Here is a 7,988-nt window from a genome sequence, read left to right on the forward strand (position 1 = left end):
TTTCATTAATAATTAAAAAAAATGTTACCTAGTTTTTACTTCATTTCCTGTTTTCAAGAATAGGCAAAGGAGAAACGGAGTGGAAATAAGGTGACATTTTTGAAATTATTTGTAAAAATATATTACATAAAAATGAGGCCAAAAACAAACCAAATGCACCCTTTTAAGAGCCAAAAAAATATACAATTATACTCAACTAGGCTCTTTTTCATTAGTAGACCCCCAGACTGTCTTGGTCCTCACATTTTGCTTTTTCTTAAGGTGTTAGAGGCAGCAAGGTTATAAACCCGGCAGTACCACTACTCAAAGCCCAAAGTAATATTAGAGATTTATTGTAAAATAATAAAATTTATTAGAGGGAAAAGAAGCGAAAATGAGAGGGAAGACTGAAGAGCAATAGCGATGCAGGATTAACTAGCACCAAAAAGGATAAGCTTACAGATCAAATGATCTGATCAATATTTGGACTTAGTTTTGATTTTGGGGATTATTGTATTCTTCAATAATATTTACTAAAAGCTGTTAAGATGTTATTATATCAGACTAATACTAGTATTTAAGTAACTTCTGCGTGCAATATTTATTCTGTCATCCCAAACTAATAACTAGAACCAATATTTTTTTTTATTCTGTGCATAGCATCATTGTTGAGCTTGTTTTGGTTCATAAATAACGAAAGTATATATAGTTGCCAATACTTACATGATACAGTGGAGAATCAGCCATATTGAAAAGAATTATTGTCATCTTAGGAGCTGAGAAATTACATGTCCACACGATGATCTTACTACTATCAGTTGTTGGTTTTGGTTTTACAACAGGAGCTTCTTCCCGAATAACCATTTTTTTCTTCTTAGATGAATGTAGGAGCAGCCAAGGCTTTAATCTGCTTATTACGATGTTGCATTGTAAACCTCCAAGCTTGAATTCTATGTCAGCTCTAATAGGCATAATTGTCTAGAGGAGGGGACCCAAAAAATCAAAGTAAGTTTGCAGAAAATACAATAAACAATAATTATAACTAAGTCTAATAGTCCATATCAGGCATTCTTGATTCATATTATGAGTGCATTGTCCTTTAGATATAAACTTTTGCAGAAATTCTATTATAAAATATTATGGCTATCAACAAACAACTCTCCTAAAAGCTTAAGTTGTCAGGTGAATGCTTAAAATTGTCATAAATATCTCCAAAACAAACCACTAGGAGTTCTGTAGGCTTGAAGCATGAACAACGTGCAAGCACACTATCTTGTGCTAAAAGTTGAGTTTTGTCAGAAGTATGAGATGGAAAAGATCAAATTCTTCACCACTATATCAAGAAGACTCTCATTCCTTATCGAGGACTAACCCTCCTAAAAGCTTAAGTTGTCTAATGGTGGTTTTGCAAGATAGTTTCATGAATGTCACAAATCAATGTGTAGGCCCCCAAAAATTACCACCTGCCGATTAAAGGCTATGATGCACAGATTCAATAAGCTGACAATATGTATTCGATGCGGCAATATTATTATTTTTAAAATATATAAGATGTGAAGATTACATATGTAGATATGTACAAAAATTAATAAAACATAATAAATATATAATTTCAATTCTGCAAATCCAAATTAAGAGAGAACTTTTTTGACATTATTAAATACTAAATAAACATTATAAACCATTGTCATTATAAATCACTGCCTATTAATAACAATAGTATCAAACTCCCTTGAGCTATCATCCAGAAAAACCGAAACTTCTATTTTTGGATCATCTAGAGACAATGCTTTCATGTTTCTATCTTATACTTCTTTGTTTCATATCCCTTTATTTATATCAAATTTTCACAACATTTTTTTAAATGCTTAGATACTTTATAGATATATACATATTCGTGAAGTTTCTAAGAGTATAAGACAGGTATCCATATTGGATATGAGAATCAAATGCAAGTATATGTGCTTCATAGGTTAAAGGTTATATGACTTCAACAGGAAGATTGCTTTCCAATAAATTTCTCCATATAAATTGTATTTTACCCTTTTATTGCTCTTAATATTAAGAAAAGTTTGCTAGGTTGAGAAAACACTAAATGATACCAATTATACAAAGATGCAAAGGTGTGTTTTATGGATGGCAAAATAACTTACCTGTACTGGGACATACACAAAAGTGACCAAATTCACCCTCAATATCTCCAGGATGGAAGAACCAGCTTCTCTAAGAAGCTGTAATATCAATAGAAAAAAGTTGTCAGCAAGAAGAAAATTGCAAAAATGGAAATCATATGAGCTTCAAAAAGTCAATAGACACACTCCGTACATGAATTTCACTAAATTCAAGTTGAAAATGAAGACGTGTACTCTCCCCAGCATCTTTTGAGGGTCGTGATTTGATGCTTTTGAATTGGATGCCCATGATGTTATTTTCAACAGAGAGACCACGTTCACGATGCACAAAACTCACATTTAGCTTTGGCAGATTGAAGCTGACCTACAATAAAAAAAAGCATAATTAACAGCTGAAATCAAAACTATTTGAAAAACCTGAGAACAATTTCTATCTTTGGTTAAATATAAACAGAAAATGTAACAGAAACTGATTGTCCGATTAAGTACCACAAAGTTATCATAATTTTGTTTTCAATAGTGGCCTACAATTTTATATCAAATTGCCTGACAAACCAAAAATCACCAAGAACATGAACAAGATATTCAGAGAGACTTACAAGTGAAGGAATCACATTAGCCACAAAGCCAAATTCTAGTGTTTAAGAAAATTGAAAATGCCTCTAGAACTATCTACAACAAGGCATCTAATTTCTGATGTGCCATGAAAAGAACTTAAAGTTGGTGAAAAGCTCCACAAAGATGCATCACTATGCCACACAACCTACCAGCAAGATAAACTGAAGATATAATGCACTTTGCTAAGATGGACCAATATTCACCACAATCAAAGAATAGGACCTAGCAACATTCTTAATTGATAACACTAAATGGAGATAAAAGAAATAAGAGGAGTGCTAAGAACTCACTCTCTAGCACACTCTCTCAAACGCACTCCCCCTAATTGGTTAAAATATACTGAAAACTACAACATCAAGAGAGAAAATCATTAAATATAATGTGGAGTTCACAAAATTTTGTAATTTTTAATAAATTTCAACCAATAAAAAAGAGTATGTTTAAAAGAGTGTGTTCTTAGCATTTCTCAAATAGATAATAAAGAACTACTAGATGACAATTAGACATAAGTATTAGAATCAAATTAGGCCTAACTCAACCTCAAAACTCTGTTGAAGAGAGAAGGATTGTCCAAATCTTATAAGGAGTACTTTGACCATATTCCTAGTCAATGTGGAACATCTTGTTTGAGTTATAATCAGTATTGTGTGGGTTCTGTTGTAAACAGTATATTTTATGTTATTTTGTTATGTTTTAGTTGTTTCTGTAACTAAATGTTGACTCATGAGTAGTCAGTAAGACACCTATCATATAAATACCTGCAACCACTTGTATGAACACTTAAGAAATCAGTTTTGCATTCACTTGAACACACCTAGCCAATAGTTCTGGCTACAACCAACATGCAGCTAGTTAGTTAAGACCCTACATGTGCACGCATACACCATTGTATCATAAATATGATGATGAAATAAAATCAATTCTCTTCTGAAAAAGTTCTCCCTCTATTATTTTTCATCTTATCTCTGGTTTTTTCAAAGTATGACTACAAATATGGCAATATCTTTCAAAGGAGAGAAGGCCTACTATAAGAGATGCCTTTTCTCAGCCTCCTCAATAGCATCCAAATTAATAAATTTCAATCAAGTTAGATTTGTTTATTTACTGCTATAAGAAATAGAATTACAAAGAACAAGAAGACATAAGTCATGAATTTCAATAAAATACATGAAGTGATGCCCTATCCTTGGGGAGGGTTAGATGAATCATGAATACTTCCTTACCCAAATAAGCCAAGCTATTTCAGTAACTTGAACACAAAGCCAACACAACTCAACTACCCTATCGTTGCACCAAGGCTCGGGAAGAATATGTGATGATTAGAAAAACAAAGCATGTTTAATTTTGCAAACCTTTTGAGGAAACTTAGAAATATAGCCTATAATTTTTTCCCGCTTCTTGGGAGGCTCTTTTGCGCTCATAGAATCAACATTTGACCCTACACTTTTCTCAGAGCCAGAAGAAGATTCCACTGAACTCTTTTTCTTCACAAGCAACCCCTCATTCAAATTCACTGTGACTTCCCCAATGGAAATGTCCACACTCTTTATAAGTATACCCACTTCCCTGCATCCAAAAAGAAGAAAAACAACAACTAAGAAGCCCTAGAAGGATAAAAAAAATGAAAATAAGGAAAGGATGAGGGTGTCCAAGTCAAGTAATTTTGCAGCAATGCTGCATAACACAAGAATAAGTAATTTTTTTCCTTTTAAAATACGAGGACATTTATAGAAACTGCAAAGGGGAAAACCAGGTATAATTATAAAGATTAAAAAGCAAGTTCCTTTTGACAGATAATATTATTTAAAATATATTCTTAGGAACAAATGGTGCACCACCTGAATTGTGAACCAAAGCAAAAGAAAGTTTTCATTGGTTTGGAATTGTCAAATTCGGGTCCAAGAATGCAACATTTATCAAACTAACAGCCTATTTCTAATGGATTAATTCAGAGATATGCACCATGTGTACACAAGATCTGTCCCTTATAGTTGAATCTTCTCACTTCAAAATTTCCATTGCCTTCAACCATAAGCTTTACATTATATAGCTTGTTAACATCTTGCATACCAATTCACTTCCTTTTCTCCAACAACCACTCAAACAAGTGGTGTGCATGATTTATATTATAAAAAAAAATATACAAGAAAGATTAGTACCTATCATGGCCAAATTCACATGAGACACAGAATTTTTCACAAATAAAAAGTGCAGGAGCCTTTTTTATTGTAGCAATAGAGGCCTGGCTAGAAGCACTGCATTCTCCACCACTTAAATCAGACAACTGATTACAACTAACTTGAGGCTCACTAACAACAATGGGTAATATGTGTACCCTAACTAACAAATCTGACTCGGATCCACCAACTTTAGATATATCCACATTCAACTTCCCAATCTCAACAGTAGCTTTAGGTGTCTGCAATATTCAAAAGAGATTCTCAGTGACCAAAAGAAAATTTTCAAATAAGATCTCAGTCACAGTAGAATCAAAAAGAAAATAAATACAGATTAATTCAAATATATGTGTAGCATATGGTTTTAAATTTTGGTTGTGATGAGCCAAAAAACCTTTACATCGCAGGCAATTACGGGAAAATGCGACTGATGTGGTCGCAATTGCGGTCATGATGCGATTGCAGGAGTATCAAAATACCTTGACGTTGTAACCGCAATTTAAAACTGTAAAGATATGTCGTATTAAACTTTGTTTTACTCCTCAATAATGATAACATACTACTATCTAACTATCATTGTAAACATATCTATTTTCTATCTGTTAAGTGTTATATATTAAAAACTATTAACCTTAAACATCATTGTCATTTTTAATGGCCTCACACGTGTTGACATCTAGTTGTTAAACAAACAAACAAGAGATACCAGTGTTGGAAGTTGGAACTTGGAAATACTAAAATCATGCATGTTTGGCCAAACAAAAAAATTAAAATGATATAGAGATGCATGCATACCTTCAAAACAAGATTTGTCATACAAACTGACAAATATCGTGCAATGTTGCTTATAGTCTTCCACTTTCCCTTGCCGGAAGATCGGCCACTAGATTTTCGAGTTTTCTTCTTCTTCTCGGAACTTTTGTTTGAAGGCCTAGTAACAACTTCTAAGTTGCATACTATTAGTTGCAACTTTGGATCCCAAGTACTAAAACCCACACCATGCTCAAGCAAGGAAAGGCGTAAGCTGAGTTTAATCTCACCAATAGATACATATTCAATAGGACCCTGTACATGTCATATATCAATAGAATATATTGCTATGGCACATTAGAGATAGAAACAAACATGTCACATATATCTTTTCTCACTAGTACTTAGTAACCTTTTGTAGTTAGTCAATTCGTATTTTCTACAAACTTCATGTGATAGTCATTGACATGATCCAATCTAAATACTAATGCACATCAAACAATCACCAGAACAAGACTCTATATGAAGACAAAGGCCATTTTCAAATTATGGGTTTTACGTATGCATATTAAGTTGGTTTTCCCTCAAATAATTGATCAACTGTAGGCCATTAGGTACTAAATAGAGGCAAGCTTATATTGTGAATGTGAAAGAAATAGGATGTTGTTTTTAGATCAAGTACAGAAGTAGAATGTCAAGACATGGCAGCATGTTAACTTATTTGGAGATGTAAAGCCGACAGTGAATTTGCCTGATATTTCTTCAATTTTCATGTTTTATAAACAAACCAAACATACAGAAGTGGATTGGAAATTTATTCGTGAAAAATTGTTTGGATGCATTGTTACCAATTTTGTCAAATCTAATGATCAATTGGTATATGTATTCACAAAAGCTCATCCAAATCCTCAAATTCATTATATCTATAGGAACTTGGATCGTATGACTTATCAGCTCCAGCTTGAAAGGGAATGTAAAAATAGATTTAATATACAATGTACAAGTTACTAGATTTATTGGTTATTGCAAAGTAACTAGGTTTTATTATCTATGTCCTGGATTCCTTATTTACGATCATTCATTGTTGTGTAAAATCAGTGTACTTTATTGTATAGATTTAGTATAAAATTATAAATATGATATTAGAGTTCGGTGTTTTTCATTGAACCATATTCATGTAAATTTGGACCATTTATAATAATCCTTCTATCTTTGCAGTAGTAATCACAACTTTTTTTATTTGGGTGTTGGGCAAATGGGAATTTGAGACAAAAAAAAAATCCTATTCAACACGAAACTTGTAGAAATTTTGTAATAGAAAACCATTTACTCATGTATTGTACGCCAATTACCGTTATAAAATCCAATTAATGAATGAGGGAATTTTAATTACTACATCAAGCAGTTGGCAGATAGCATACCAGGCCCTAATTCCCTTAAATTTTTCCTAAATTCAAAATAAGGAAGTGAATGAAGGCAAAGAAAAACCTTTTTAAACTTCACTTCCACGTCTCTTAAACTGTTACATCCACCAATGCAAAATCCAACGGATGCACCAAGTACCCGGCTCAAAATCCAAGACAGCAATGCAAAAGAAAATCTAGTATATAATATGTGTAATCAGAATCAATTAAGTAACAAAATGGTTCAAATTAAATAACAAATCTCTGTAGCACTACCTATAATGAGAACAAAATAATTGCAACATAAAAACCAATCTTAAACCACAAATCATAATAAGTTTTTCTACATTCATAAAGCATTATATGGTATCATCATTTGCACCTAGGCAAACAACACAGTGACAATGAATCATCAACGGGTGTATAATTTGATAACAAAATTTTGGGTATTCTTCCAACCAGGGACAAAACTAAAAAAAATAGTTAGGGGATAAAATTTTAACATGATATAAGCAATAAGCAAACTTAATAATGATTTATAACATAACTTTACTCATAAATTAATTTATCTACTATAGTAAAAGAAATTTAAAATCTAACTTATAAATGCATATTGTACAAAAAAATACCATATGATTGCTAAAATTATATAGCAGATGAAATAAATAGTGTTGTCACAATTAATATGAGGTGAGAACTTTGATTTTTAGCAAACTTTGAACAAGATTACTTTACCAACATCTAAGAAAAAATAGTGTCTTTGTCTAGTATTTTTTTATGCCTTTTTCTTCTCTATTATAAATAGTCACCAACATCTTTCTTTACGTTCTAATACCACTTCACCTTCTCATTGTTTCCAGGTTAACATTCTATTTTTTCGTAAAATAAATAAAATAATTTTATTTAAAAATTAATAAAGTTTTTAGAAA

Source organism: Glycine soja, chromosome 2 (genome assembly GCF_004193775.1).
Source record: "Glycine soja cultivar W05 chromosome 2, ASM419377v2, whole genome shotgun sequence".
Taxonomy (NCBI): domain Eukaryota; kingdom Viridiplantae; phylum Streptophyta; class Magnoliopsida; order Fabales; family Fabaceae; genus Glycine; species Glycine soja.